General features: G+C 41.1%; 2 long non-coding RNA genes across 2 annotated transcripts in view; both read left to right on the top strand.

Annotated features, from left to right (window-relative positions):
• LOC137216148 (uncharacterized) overlaps nt 1-994 on the top strand; it is a 171,564-nt gene extending 170,570 nt beyond the window's left edge. Inside the window, exons 6-7 of the long non-coding RNA XR_010939613.1 lie at nt 670-799; nt 912-994. This is a non-coding gene — a long non-coding RNA (uncharacterized lncRNA). The remainder of the gene's footprint in view (nt 1-669; nt 800-911) is intronic.
• A 6,486-nt stretch (nt 995-7,480) lies between these two features.
• LOC137215957 (uncharacterized) overlaps nt 7,481-15,741 on the top strand; it is a 31,171-nt gene continuing 22,910 nt past the window's right edge. The window contains exons 1-2 of the long non-coding RNA XR_010939508.1: nt 7,481-7,695; nt 13,867-14,380. This is a non-coding gene — a long non-coding RNA (uncharacterized lncRNA). The remainder of the gene's footprint in view (nt 7,696-13,866; nt 14,381-15,741) is intronic.

The raw sequence follows: 15,741 nt of genomic DNA, 5'->3' as shown, positions 1-15,741 counted from the left end.
TACACTGGGTACCAGTTTCTCCCCGTCCTTGCCCAAAGTGGTAATTTTCTGGGTTTTTTCTTTCTTTTTTTCTTTTTTTTTAAACAGCCATCCTAATGGGTGTGAAATGGTATCTCATTCTGGTTTTGGTTTGCATTTCCCTAATGATTAATGATGTTGAGCATCTGTTCATGTGCATATTGGCTATTTGTATATTTTCTTTGGAGAAACGTCTATTCAAGTCCTTTGCCCGTATTTTAATTGGGTTGTCAGGGTTTTTGTTGAGTTCCAACCTTTTAAAAAGCTGTGGAAACTCCTACCTTTAATGAAATTGTATATCAAAGCCCAATATACAAAATAGGAAGATTCATGTGGAAGGCCTAGAGCTCAGACCTAGACCCACTCAAGGGCTTCACATGCCAACTCTATCCTTTCTGTTTGTCCTGTGCCTCCTCCCAACAGGAGGGGGCCTCTGGGACACCTCCATGCAAACCCCACGGTCCACAGAACTGAGCAGGTTTGAAAAACATTAGACTAGATAACCTCTAGATTACATCCCAGGTCACAGGCCATGTTGATGTGAAAAACCACCGAAGTTTAATCTGCATAAAGGAGAAGCTATGTAAAGTAAAGGAACTTTCATCAATACTTACTTTCAAAAAGCTCACTGTGATGTTCACTTCCTTCCAGGAAGACCCTTTGGTTTAATCTGAAGTCAGAGTCATGCAATATTCTGGAACACTGGGAAGATTTTGTCTTGATCACATTACCAGATTCTTTATCTCCTTATCTCAGCATATTCTTTGGTGTAAGTGCTTGGGTAAGTTTGTTAGCTAAGTGTTTAAAAATAATAATCTATAAGATATATCCCTGTAGTACATGGATTGCAACATTTTCCTTAATTTCTTCTCCCTTCTGTATATCCACCTCAGCTCCTTTGGCAGTGTCATTCGGTGGCTTCTCCCATCGAAAAGTGGAGGCTCTTGTTCCATCCCTGAGTCTGGGCTGGCCTGCTGATTGGATTTGATCAATAGAATAAGGTAAAGATGGTGTTAGGCCAGTTCTGAGCCTCATTTCTGCTCTCATTCTTTTTTTTTTTAATATTTATTTATTTATATTTTGGCTGTGCTGGGTCTTAGTTGCCGCATGCAGGGTCTTTTAGTTGCAACATGTGGTATCTAGTTTCCCATCCAGGGATTGAACCCGGGCCCACTGCATTGGGAGCGCAGAGTCTTACCCCTGGACCACAGGGAAGTCCCTCTGCTCTCGTTCTTTTTTTAAAAATAAATTTTATTTATTTATTTATTTTTGGCTGAGTTGGGTCTTCATTGCTGCACGCGGGCTCTCTCGAGTTGCGGTGAGCAGGGGCTCCTCTTCGTTGTGGTACGCATGCTTCTCATTGCGGTGGCTTCTCTTGTTGCGGAGCATGGGCCCTAGAGCACACGGGCTTCAGTAGTTGTGGCACGCGGGCTCAGTAGTTGTGGCTCGTGGGCTCTAGAGCACAGGCTCAGTAGTTGTGGCGCACGGGCTTAGTGGCTCCATGGCATGTGGGATCTTCCCGGACCAGGGCTCGAACCCATCTCCCCTGCATTGGCACGGTGGATTCTTAACCACTGTGCCACCAGGAAAGTCCCTGCTCTCATTCTTGAAATCCCGTCCAGCCACAGTGAGAACAAGCCTAGCCTAGCCTGCCTGATCATGGGGATCAAGCGGTTCCATCACCTCATTGCCCCAGCTCACAGGCAGCCAACAGCCACACGGGCTAATCCCATGAAGCCATTCTAGCTAATCCAGCCCCTGCCACCCTACCCACTGAATACAGATTATGGGGCAGCCCAGTGCAGATCCACAGAACTGCTCAGTTGTCCCATAAAGTCAAGAGCAATGATGAATACTTCTTGTTCAAGGTCAATGAGATTTTGTGTGGTTTGTTCCATGGTGATAACTAACGGATACTAATCACCAGCTATTTCTTTTTTTTGTTTTTTGGGGTTTTCTTTTTTTTGGCTTTTATTTTTTTTGATGTGGACCATTTTTAAAGTGTTTATTGAATTTATTACAATATTGCTTCTGTTTTATGTTTTGGTTTTTTGGCCCCAGGGCATGTGGGATCCTAGCTCCCTGACCAGGAATTGAACCCACACCATCTGCATTAGAAGGCAAAATCTTAATTATTGGGCTGCCAGGGGAGTCCCACCAGCTACTTCTTATAACAAAACCAAACCAAAAGAGACAGAGGAAGTAGTAACTAAGAGAGAACAGGTCTGAGCTCCTATCGAATCCTCTACAAATGAAATCTTTCTCTCAGTAGAGTTCTTCAACAGGTTCTTTGTCTTTCACTTATCAAAAGGAAAACACTACAACTTGAGTTGATTTGGGGATTTGCAGGAACCACAAAAGGGCCTGGGAAGAATGTCTCATTTAAAAATACTCCGAGATGGACAGAAAGAAGTATTTGAGTCCACCAAGGAAATACACTTTGCAGGGGTTTGGTCCCCTAACCCCGTGTGCTTGCATTTGATAAGCCACATTTCTATGTGGCATCCTCATATTTCAACAGCAATATTTCAAGAAAACATCATCTGAAGTCATTTCAGAGAGCATATACCTTTGTTTCTATTTGAATATAAACTGTAGTTAAAAACAAAAGCAGGGTTTCCCTGGTGGCGCAGTGGTTGAGAGTCCGCCCGGGGATGCAGGGGGCACGGGTTTGTGCCCCGGTCCGGGAAGATCCCACATGCCGCGGAGTGGCTGGGCCCGTGGGCCATGGCCGTTGAGCCTGTGCTTCCGGAGCCCGTGCTCCGCAACGGGAGAGGCCACAACAGTGAGAGGCCCGCGTACCGCAAAAACAAAACAAAACAAAACAAAAAAACAAAAAGCAAACAAACAATACTATATATAATGCCCTTTCCAAATCAGAGAGCAGAGGTCTACAGTTGATTAAGCTTTCAGCATCCCCAAATATGTGCTATCCCTGCAAAAATGAGTGAAAACCCCAAAATATGTTCTCTCTGAGGAGCAAACAAGGGTCTAGCCTTCTCTGTGTCAATAGCTCAGTTCATCCCCCTGCAGTCATTATGATGGCTAATTACAGGCCAACATTCCGCAATGTCAGATGGTCACCACAGCTCAGCCTTCTGGCTCCCATCTTCCCAAAGGCTGGGAGGTCTTCCTTTTGAGAGAGTTAAACAGGAATAAGGAAAGTGAGACTAATTTATGCAAATGTGTGCGACATAAATCAGATTGTGTCTGCCAGATAGCACAAATCGCTGGGGTGATTTAGTGCTTTCCCACTCTGCACAGAAAGAGTTCCAGACACCAGCTCTTTAGTTTGGTGGCCGTGTACCTGGGTCACCAACTAGATTTCGCCACAGTAATTTGTTTCTTTACCTTTTGAAAATAAACAGACACGATTCAGTCTAATGTGTGACTTGAATAAGTAAACCCGTAAAGGGAGCTTCAGTGTCTGGAATAAATTAACCAGACCTGAAGAAAGTTAGAACCAGGAAAATTTTAACTTAAGATAAAGTAGAATTAAAAAGAATTTTATAAGGGAAAAAGGAAAGTGAGAGCTTGGTCAACATTGATAAATATCACAGAGAGATGGGAGAACGGGGAGTGGGGGCTACCTGAAAGGAAGCAATTAATTTTTGTGAACTTTATAAGCTCCATGGCAGTAGAATAGTGGCGATCGAAGCCAAATAAGAGTGGCTTTAAGAAATGAACGGGAATTGAATAAGTAAAGACAGTGAAAATGTTTACAGGAAACTTAGGTAAGAAAGATAAGAAACGCAGATGTAGCTTAAAGGGCATGACAGGTCAAGGAAAGGATTTTTTTTGTTGAGCAGAGCAATGAGTCACAGAAGCATGACTAACGCAGAGCAGCGAGTAGATAGAGATTTCCAGAAAGAAAGGGAACAAAAGATTGTCCTCAAACAGGCAATGGGGATTCAGAACGTGTTCATACAGCAGGTCAAAACTTAAACCTCAGGTGTTTAAACATGTAACTTTATCTCCTTTTCTGTAATGGAACCTAAATTAGCTCTTCAGCCCCATTTCAACACAGTACGTGTGTCATTTTTTGTTTAAATTAGAGTCAATTCAAGATTTAAACTCAGGCAGTTGAATATTATAGATTGTCCTCCTCGCTCTTCTTCCCTCTTCCCCAGGAGGGACCTGAGTTTCCCAGAGGTCTGTCTGCTGTTCTGGCACCTTGGCTCCGCTGCAGGACGGGTGAAAGTACCTGGTCAGGGGCATCATCCTGATGTGCCAGGTGCTGATGATCTGTGGTCCCACCACAGTTTCTGGTCTCATGTTGTGTCTGCTCTGCATTCTCCTCAACTAGACCCTACTGCAACTTCCATGCTCAATCTCATTCTGGAAGATGCGACCCTCACCTGCCCTACCCACATCGTACTTTCAGGCCCACCTACCTACTCACCACACCTCTAGCATTGCCCATCCATTGCACACAAACGCTTCCAGAGTCCCCAGCTAAATCCAGTAAACCAAGTAATGGTCCCTTTTGTCTTGAATCCCTTGAACTTTTCTGGAGGTTTATGATGCTTCCCCATGAGCCAGCAGAATGTAGGGAGACCCCTACATTCAGGCAGCCTCTAGCTGGTCCAGCCATTTTCCTTCCATCCTCCCTGTTGGGCCAGTTGCAGGGACTTCCATGGCCATTACCAGTGAGCAGATGCTGCTCTTTCAATTTGGAGGAAAAACTGCTATAGTCAGTGCTTTCATTATTTAAAAATATTGACAGTGACTAACTCTGAATTCCACTCAAGAATCTAGAACAGAAAAAGCTAGGGGACTGCCCTGGTGGTCCAGCTGTTAAGACTCCACGCTCCCAATGCAAGGGGCCTGGGTTCAATCCCTGGTCAGGGAACTAGATCCCACAGGCTGCAACTAAGAGCCCACATACTGCAACTAAGACCCAGTGCAGCCAAATAAATAAATAATTTAAAAGGTTTTTTAAGAAAAAGAAACAACTAAATAAACTAAAAGCTGGTTGGAAATAGGCATTAGTTAAAAAAAAAATGCAGTCAAATATGTTACCTACTGATTCCCATGGACTTTCCTCAAATCCCATTTGTTAGCCCTGGAGGCCCTCATCCTTCCTGTTCCAGAAAGCCGTGTCTCAGTTGGCGTCCCATCTGTGTCAACAAAACTGTCAAGAACTGCAAGAGGTCTGAGATTTTACTCTACTTGCAAACTAACAAGTTAACCTATGATCAGGGATGTTGACATGAGATATGAGACTCCTGGGTCAGAGACAAAGAACTTTATTACAGCAACAGCAGTAGCTAGAGCATTAGCATTTTCTTGCACTGATTCTCCAAGTCTCAAATCCCACCAAGTGACACGAGGAGGGCTAGGTGCCTCCTTCACATGCAGTGGATTGAGTTACAGGAGAGGAACCGTGTTCATTACTGTAGATGGAGGGAGAGGTTGAGAGAAGCTGCCCTTGAATAGAAATGTCATGTGGAAATATAGTAGCCTTGTCTCAATCATGCTATGGGACCTAATGCATAAGATGTCCACATCTGAACCAAAGTCCTATAGGAGGAGAAAAGTCTCCCTAAGACAGCAGAAGAGGCACTGGTTTCCAGAGACAGAGTCCCCAGGGAAAGGTGAATCCCTGATTTGGTTAAGCTGCTCTTTCCCAGAAGCTCCTCCCTCCATTTTTTTTTTTTTTAATTAGCCAGCTTTTCTTTTTTTTCATTTTCTTTTTATTTATTTTTGGCTGCATTTGGTCTTTGTTGCTGCACGTGGGCTTTCTCTAGTTGCGGCGAGCAGGGGCTACTCTTTGTTGCGGTGCATGGGCATCTTGCTGCGGTGGCTTCTCTTGTTGTGGAGCACGGGCCCTAGAGCAAGTGGGCTTCAGTAGTTGCAGCACGCAGGCTCAGTAGTTGTGGCTCGTGGGCTCTAGAGTGCAGGCTCAGCAGTTGTGGTGCACAGGCTTAATTGCTCTGCAGCATGTGGAATCTTCCCAGACCAGGGATCGAAACCGAGTCCCCTGCATTGGCAGGAGGATTCTTTAACCACTGCACCACTAAGGAATTCCCACCTTCCTCCATCACTAAGGTGGCAAAATCTTGGTTTGATTTAAAGAGAAAAAGTGGTCCCCTTTCCATCATCGATCTAAATCGTCTTTAATGGTTTTCCCTCCAGAGTCCCCGGAATGTTAGTTTCTCTACATTCCCATACCCAGCCCTCTTTCCTTTTCACCCTGGCTGATTTTAGTCGGCCGTATCTATTATCAGGAAGTCAATTACCTTGTGTAGATTGCTTCTATACCAATGTAGTTGCTCCCCATATATTGACATACCCAAGTCACATAGTCACTCGTAGTTCAGATGGTTTACTAGGGTTTTGGTTGGTTTTATGATTTGCTAAAGGTTATGTCATATGACACACCCTCTCTAAATAAAAAGAATTAACCTTTCACTTATGAACTTTGGCACATGTGAGCCCTTCATAAATATTTATTGAATGAATGAATGAATAAGCTAGATAAGAAAATAAGGGACCTACGCTGATAGTGGTTAATGATAATATGTCTTTATTTGTAAATAGTGCTTTTATATATTAGAGTTTGAGATGAACTATCCTTCATACACATAAATATGCTGCTACGCCACCATTAATGCAGTTTCCTCCCATGCTGGTGATGAATCTGTAGTGAGTGATCTGCCGTTACTCTTTTATCTGGGCTTCCTTGTAAAATGAATGACACACACTAGTCTATCTCCTCCCGCTCTCCTTAAACACCACGCACCAATTCAGTGGAGGATGGGGTAGTCTGATTATGAAACAGAATACAATTAACAGTGTCATGTGGGGATTGAAATCAGGACCTCACGCGTATTATACTTGTAACCAGTGAAGCGATGACAAATCTTTGCATTTATAGGAGTTAGCTAAACATTCAGCCTTTACATGAATGCCTTGGGAAAGGGCTTCAAGAGCTAGACAGGTAAATACTCTAACTTTTTACTCACAACCAAATTTCTAAGCTGTATACTCACTTACTAGTAGTAAGGAAAATCTTGAAATATCATTGAAGTCACCTACATTTCCTAAAGGTGTATATCATACATCAGACAGAAGACACAGGGTAGGGGAGAGAAAGGAAAGAAAATGTAATTGAATTGAAATATGCGTGCGGTGTCTACATCTTCTGCCTCAGAAGTCTGTGTCTCTTGGCAAAAATTACTTTCAGAAAGTATCAGTTCCCTATAGTCAGCTTAAAGACTTCCTGGAATGTCATGCTAAAAATGAGTCAAATTCCTGGCTAATTTCCTTCAAGACAACACAAAGAAGATATTACACTGCTTGCTTTGGCCCAGAGCTCCTCTTATCTAAAAATAAATAAGTATATTTAACAAGAAAGAAATTCTAAGCCTTTAAAGAAATCTTGATTTTACTTGTTATACGAAACTCTTGCTATATTTGTCCCGGATTTGTCATAGTTTTAGGCACTTCTAGGCATACCAGAGAGACATCTCGTTTAAATTACCGAGGTTCTGTGCTTTTAGGAGACACTGGATTAGGAACGAGACACCTCAACCAGACTCCTCCGGCTCTTTCCGAGTATGGGCACAACCTCCTGACAAGCTGGCAACTTCAGATGAATGTCAAGTATTTGAAAAGCAAAGTTGGTTGACTGCCACCTCCTCGCTGTTTTGTCACTTAAACCTTAAAATTGAGGTATACTTTTTTAACTATATTTTTTTATATTCCCTATATAGAAAATGTGTTTTCTGTATGTTTCTATATATTTTTCTATATTTTTGTATATCAGTGGACTCTCCATTCAGTTCATTTGTACCTCATTTTGGAAAGTAAGTGGGTAACTGTATCGAAAATCTCAGAGTGTTCACAGCTTTCCTCCCAGTAAATCCAGACCTGGGATTCTTTCCTAAACAAAGCATCCTAAACATCCAAAACATTACTGCAGCATTATAATATTGCAGAGGACCCAGGCGTCCAACAAGAAGGGATAGTTAAACAAAGCATAATTACATTTACAAAGGGTGTTTAATAATATGGGCAAATGTTTGTTTCTTCTATTAACTGAAAGGTTGGACGCAAAGTTATTTATATAATCACAGTATACGTATCCTGGCAGGTAGTAAGCGTTTTATAAATATTTGTTAAATGAACCAAGGATTGAATCACAACTATATTAAAAAGAAAAGACTTAAAAAAAAAAAAAGAAAAGACTTGCATAGAAAAAGAGGCTGAAACATTTTTTATATATGAATATGGTTATCTCTGGATGACAAACCTAGGCATAATTTTTTCTATACTTTGTAATTATAATTAACACCTAACCTTTTCATAACAAGAAAAACAAAATTTATTTTGTAAAAGAAATATGTTCAGGAACATATTCTAGAGATAACAGAGAAATTCAACTGAATATTTAAGCCTTCTTAGTGTGATAACTTTAAAAAAAATATGGTCTATAAGGCTAAACTACATTTTTTGAGAAATGTCATTCATGGCAATAACATAGTATTTATCATCATGATCACAGCTACCCTTTACTGAGTAGCTAAATTATGTCAGGTTACAAGATAACATTTTATTTGATTGTTGTGTGGGTCTCAGCCTATTAATGTGATGCTATCGGTTAGGAATGCCTGAGACACTCGCCTGGGGCCTGCTACTTATGGCAGCCCCCCAGACATTTCCCCAACTTGAAGCAGTGTTGTGGCTGGACCAGCCCTTGTTTTTTTTTATCATGATGCAGCACACACCTCAGCAACAACCATCAGGGAACTTTGAAGGACAAGATTTATTATTCACAGGTCCTGGAGGGTACATGGCATGCCCAAGAGCAACACAGTGAGGTCACAGTGGAAGGGAATGCAGACCAGGAGCTCTGCCTCTATTAGGGTCCAAAGGTTGGGTATCTAGCATTTTGAGAATTCACTCTTTATTGGTGAATTTAAAGCTCAGAGCTGGAATGAGGGCGTGGGTAGGGAGAAGTGGGGTCACTCCAGTGATCAGTTTTCTATGTTACTCAGGGCTTCCTGAATAGGGACCTGCATGGGTGGGGGCAGCCTGGTTTCTTGCCTAGATGTTTTGATAATATCTGTGTCATGCAGCTGGCAGTATGTTTATTCGAGATGAATGTCTTCAAAATGGCTGCCTTGGCAATAAAAAGCATACTGTCGGGCACTTACACTACAACTATTTCATTTAAACTTTACTTTATTCATTCATTTGATACATATCTTGAGCACTAACTAAATGCAAGGCACTGTTTTAAACATAGGAATATAAAGATGGATAACAAAGAGTCTTTACCATGAAGAAAATTGTAAGGAGATTAGACCTCGTAAAAATTAATAAGCAGAAATCTCAATTAAAATAGAATCAGGAAGCCAGACAGGGGAGCTGTCACTCCCTAAGAGGATAGCTGAGCTCACCAAGAAAAAGAAAAACTTCCTCTTCCTGCCTAGCAAGAGCTCAGCCAATGAGAGACTGTCACGACTCAGCCAATGAAAGCCACTCTGCTTGGAACTCTCAATTCCTCCAATGGATTCTTTGTTTACTGTGGCCCTCCCAAATCCTTTTTCCCCTCTTTAAGTGTTCCTTTGTTGTATGTGGTCTTGCACATGGCTCGTCATGGTTATAAACCCTGAATTGCAATCTTTTGTTGATGCCAATTAAACCCATTTTTGCTGGAGAAATAGCTGGCAGTCTATTTGTTTTAGGTCAACAACCTTAATCAGATAAGGACAGTAGTGTTCTGGCTGCTGACAGACATTTGTGGGGGCACAAAGGAGGGGTGATTACATCCAGGTCAGAAATGTGGGTAATGGGAGGGCTAACGATTGAGCTAAAACTATAGAATTAAAGCAAAGGCCCCTGTTGTCTGCTCCACCTGGTTGGAGGGAGGGAGGGAGGGAAGGCCAGTCTGAGACTCAGGTCAAGGCTACGAGACAAATGGCCTGACTCCTTCTTCAGAAACCTTTGGTCAGGAAATGGGCTTTCTCCACCTTCCTGAAGTCTCCCAATGCAGACATTTGAGAAATTTCCCATTTTCTAATATATATATATATATATATATATATATATATATATATATAGTATTTTCACATGCCATTTTACCAACAACATGCTTTTTTACAATCCTTGCTTCTCTCCTAGCAATCCTCTAAGTTTCATTGCATATTCTTAAATGCTTATAAAACACATGGTTTTTTTGAAAATAAAAATGGCCCTGAGAAACCTGTCTGCATAATGATAGAAAACCGTGACTTTAGATCTTGCTGCCAGGCTCCTGTCAGATATTTAAACCAAATGGTTTCCTTAAATTAAGGGCTAGGAGAGAAAGAAAAAATGGAAGGTAGTATTCCTGCAGATTTAAAACATTAGAGTACAGTGGACAGTTGTGACTTTTTGAGACCTAAATTTGTACTGACTACTAAATATATCTAGACTGATCATAGATTCAAGCTCATTTATTAATGATGACAATAATGCTACCTAAGCTTTTTAAAGAACCATCTGTATGCCAGGCACTCTTCAAAATTCTTTATACAGATTACCTCCATCAACTATTATACCAATGCTACAAGGCAGAAAAATCTTCTAATCCTCATTTTACCAATGACTAATTGTGAAAACTTTATTTATGTTAACTATTTTCATAAGGAAACAAAATCAGACATACTGTAAAGGGTGAAGCAGTTTCTAAACAAGTGATTAAGTTGCAAGTTGGCTTGAATCTTCTGTTTACACATTATGGATTCTTCTCAAATTATCAGAATCCACTAACTTTTAGTTAGCTCTTATACACAGCAAATATAACATACCTTAGGCTAGGGGCATATTAATTGTACCTTTATATATTTGTAAAACAATCTGCCCTCAAACATGCTCTAATAAAAATATTCTTACAGTGATCCATCTTAAAAGGACATGGCCCCAAGGAAGTGACTTGAACATAAATAATTAAGTGAAGGAGGAGGAGTAAGCATTCCACAGGCTTTCTCACCTCCTGTTTGCATGGATTTTACCAGGGGGCCATCCAGTTACTAACTCTGGGCTGTTTTCAGGAACTGCCAAGCACACTAAGTTCAGGGACCTCCTTCCTCCCATTAACTTTATTATAATGGTTTCCAGGGCTTAATAAACAAACACAGAGCTTAGCAAAGGAATCAGCTATCATATTATAAATTATAACAGCCACAGAACTTTACCATCTAAATAGATAATGGTATTCAAGTCAAGTATTTCTATGGGATGGATTTTAATAGTCCTTGCAGAATGGAATTTTTAAGAAATAGAATGCCCTTAACAATGGACTGTTACAAATCCTGGATACCTCCTCCAGTTTTTCCTGCAGGTAAATAAAAAATAGTACAGCTCTTCAGGGTGCTTAAGCCTCCTCCAACGAAGTGCAGCTTCTTCAACAGAGAGATGGAAAATTGAGACCCAGGATTGCAGGAGTCAGGCTGCTATAGAGTGAATAGCTGACCAACTTTGCTTCCTCCTTGATTCTCTTCACAAAATAATAAATGACAGAGGAGAATTAGAAAGTGTTACTTCCAGAGCAATATCCTTCTGTGATACAACAATAACTGGTGAAAGACAGATGATGGGAAGGAGTGTGGAGACTTCATTCAGACTTGGGTCTGGGAAGAGCTTGGAATCAGTTATCCAATCAGAAGCAGAAGCCATGTTTGATGGGCAAGTGGCAAAAAAAAGGAGCTCTGATCTTGTTTGTTTGTCTGTTTTTTACAGGATGTGTGCTCTTGAAGAAGGGATAGAAAATAATAAAACCTATGCGCATCAGAGGGCCTTTTCTTTCACCTTTACATGCAGGAGATTCTTTAAAAATATGTCCACTATGCCTCTAATCAATAAAAACCAAAGATGTCCAATAGAATCTATTTGAGAAATCCTAATAGAAGTTTTAAAACTTCTTTCCTTTTATAATTCCATTTGATAGCCCTATCTTGAATACTAGGCTAACACAGTTGTTAACCAGTAACGCATCAATAAAATAATGTTCTCAGCTGTCCCTTGAAACAGGAGCCAGGCCTCTGAAGATCCTGAGGTATTTGTTAGTTGGTTGGTTGGTTAGTTAGTTAGTTAGTTAGTTAAGAAAATTATGGTCAATCCTCCTCAGACTTTTCACCAAGACAGTAAAATGAAGAAAAGTAAATTGAGATTGAAATAAGGCAGTTGTTTTCTCATCTGTTCACGTGGGAAAGGGTTGTTTGTCATCTGCATGCCCCTCATGACAAACATTTATTGAGAATCTATGGGCAAGACACAGCTGGCCTAATGATATTAGATCAATTGGGTGATGGCCCCATGGGGGAGAGAGCTGGCCATCCAGATACTGATGGGAGAAGAGATCAAAGACGCCATCATGGAGGCAAGTGGCTGAGACAGTCTGTCCCACGCCAAGCTACGGACCACAGGGGTTCAAAAGGAGGAAGCAGTACTTCTGATCCTCAGAGAGCTCATGGGCCTTATGTGACCCGAGAGAGTTTAGGTCAGCCTCCTAGCACCACAGGAAGGGAAAACTAGATCTAAGTCTAAAACTCACTCTCCCATAACTGCTATAACTTTTGCAGCACCTACAGGAGATGATCAATTTGAGAAAGGAAATGGCTAATTCCATCATCAGGAAATATAAAGGAGCACCTACATATTTTATATAATAAAATAGGTAGCACTTATTGAGAGCTTACCTTGTGCTGTATATAATCCTAAACACTTTACATGCATTATTTCATTTAACCCCCATGGTAATCCCATGAGGTAGGTACCATTGTCATTTCCATTGCATAGATGAAGGAACTGAGCCACAGAGATATTATGTATCACAAGTGGCATTGTTTTCTTCAGAATCTGCTCTTTTGACCCTTCTGCTGCTCTGTACATTGTTAAGAATAATAAATACCTAATGCGATTAAAATAATACTATCACAAAGCAGTTTATATAACCCCAGGGCTTCTAAGCATCTGCATACTAACTACTTATTTTAAGTAATGCCAAATAAAAGCATGTCCTAATATAATTAGGAAAGTCATATACTCCTTGGACATTCCTAATAATGGAATTTGAATTATGGTCCAACTACTAATAATACGTTGAACTATCCAGAGGAAGACGTCAAGGACTGAGGTGTGATTGACTTTTTCCTTGGATGGCTAAGGTAATCTGACAAAACGAAACCCTCCAAACTACACGGCAAGATGTTTGACAGGCTCTTCCTGGCTCTTCTAAAATGCAATTTTGGCAGCAACTTTTGACAGGACGTCATTTCCCGTACACAAATAGGAGGCCATGGAGTATCACAGGAGGCTAACCCTGAGCGCACATATTTCCTATGAACATCTAAAGTAACTTCGAAAAAGCTGTGACTACTCTGAAAATGGAGGCACTGTAGGCTCTGAATTTCTCTTGGGAGCTCCCTCTGTGAGGAAACAAACATAAAGGAACCTAACCTAGTGCAGGAATCATCTCCAGGAGGCAACATTCAGATTTCTCAACTGGAAGGACTAAGGGTGGGGGACGGGAGAGGAGGGAGGAGTATTCCTGGAAGAAGGAACAGTTGACACAAAGGACTGAAAGCAAGAAAATGCAAGTGAGGCTAGAAGTTTAGTGTAACTGGAGGTCAGTGCTTGAGGAAAAGCTGGAGAGTGGAAGCCGACTCCGACTCCGCTGTTAGGAATTGATCCCTGGGGCGAAAGGAAGCTATTGAAAGATTTTAGCAAATGTTAAGCATATCTACTATTTCCCGGGCTTGGTTTAAGGATTTATGAAATGATGTTTGTAAAGTGCATTTGCAGCCTTTAAAAATGAGTATGAAGGAAATACTAAGTTGTTTCTATCTTTTCCCCCAGATGGCAAATGCAAAACGTCATCCATAAGGTCTTCAGGAAAGGAACTCATGGATCTCCTTTTAATTGTGAAGAGGTTCCCAGACATTTCCTCATGGCGCATTTCCTCATCCCACGTAGTCCGAGTCATAGATCAAGAATCTATAAGATTTAAATGGCAAATATCCGCACATTTATAAACGGCTTTGGTAGAATCATGCTTTCAAACATGTTTTTGCTCATAATTCTCTGGCAAGTGACAAAACCATTACCTTCCTGTGAATTAATTCTTCCAGAACATCTCAGTTTACCCAAGTAACAACCACGGAGGGCTCGCGAAACATCCTTGGCGATTGACTTCTGAAGTACACGCAACAAACCAGGAACAGCATCCGTGATCCACGGAGCCCCGGTAACCAGGTAAAGCTGCAGAAGCTACTAAGCACTTGGGAGAAATGTGGAAAACTCCACTGTTGGGAAAGACAGAAGAATAAAACCCAGTTCCAGGACCCACTCGGTCATCCTGCGACACACCTAGGTAATCACCACTTTGCCAGAAAGTACACACAATGGGCACAAATGAATCTTCATCTCTCTTTATCCTTTTCTAGCCTAAGGACAATGGATGGATGTTTATGACCACTTCTCCCTGGAACTTATAATCACTATGCTTTTCATCCATTCAACACACTTTATGAGCTTCTGCTCTGTTCTGGGCACCATGTTGCGCACCAGAAAAGTGAAGTTAAATAAGACTTGGTCCCTGACTTTGAATTTCTCACAGTGAGATGAAAGAGGTAGGCAGGTTATAGTTAGAGTCAGGGCTAACAGAGCACTGGACATTATTTGAAACTACCGGATATATGTTATCCCCAGAACCAGGGTCAGAATGAAAAATAAACAGGAATTCCCAGCTGCAAGGTCTTACCAAACAATCCCCTTTCCCCTGGACAACAGTTAATCTTTAATAGGAAAAACAGGAAGCATCCTATTCAAATTCCTGGTTGATGGATGCAGGCTGAATATTCATTAGGGTGGTGGTGGAGGGGAGCAGGAGGGAGAAAATAGCAGGAAGCCGAGAACACCCATGGCATGAGACGTTTTCAGATTGTTAAGATGTGTTTCCTAGACAGCTTCCATGGAGGAGGGTTGTCAAATTTTTTCTATTGTGAGACTACATATGACAATGATAATTTAGATAGTAAAATAGTCTTTAGCTCCTAATAATTGTCAGTTCACAAATTCTGTATACATTTTAACATTAAGGCATATGAAAGTAAAAGCATCATTTGCTTTAGGACTGTCACCTAAAGTCAGATTAAAGGAATATAGAGATAGTATAAAAAGATAGCTATGATGTAGTGCAGCCACGGGAGCTAACAAAAAAGAACACACTTTCTTCTTGCTAGTTTTGTGGCTGTTATTAAGCTGCTGCTTTCCTGCTACTGATAAATACCATCCTTGGGCTTGGCTGGGTGGTTGGCAGACAGGTAAGCCTAGAGGCAGACTGCCAGAGATGGGATCATATATATACAGTAGTGCTATAAGCACAACACGATAAAGTAACTCTAGAAGAATGGATGTCTGTCTTTTTCTCTCTACTCTTTGAGAATAAATGCATATTGGCAGTATAATTAACAGTCAGATGTCTTGCTGGATTGAGACATCATCACTGAATGCAGCTCCTCAAAGGGACAGCTAGGAAATTTTAAAGGTGACCTAAAAATGGGGTTTGAATATAAAAACTGAAAAATTCTTGCTGGCAATATTTAAGTAGAAGCTTAATGCATTTGGCTGTGCTGCACAAAGGAAATCAGTGTTCTCTATTAGCTAAATTTGAGGTCATTTGTGTTTGATTTCCCAACCCCTGAGAAACCACAATTCTTTCATAGTGAGTCA

Source organism: Pseudorca crassidens, chromosome 21, assembly GCF_039906515.1.
Source record: "Pseudorca crassidens isolate mPseCra1 chromosome 21, mPseCra1.hap1, whole genome shotgun sequence".
Taxonomy (NCBI): domain Eukaryota; kingdom Metazoa; phylum Chordata; class Mammalia; order Artiodactyla; family Delphinidae; genus Pseudorca; species Pseudorca crassidens.
Note: the sequence above shows the minus strand (reverse complement) of the source record. Positions and strands in the feature narration are given on the sequence as shown.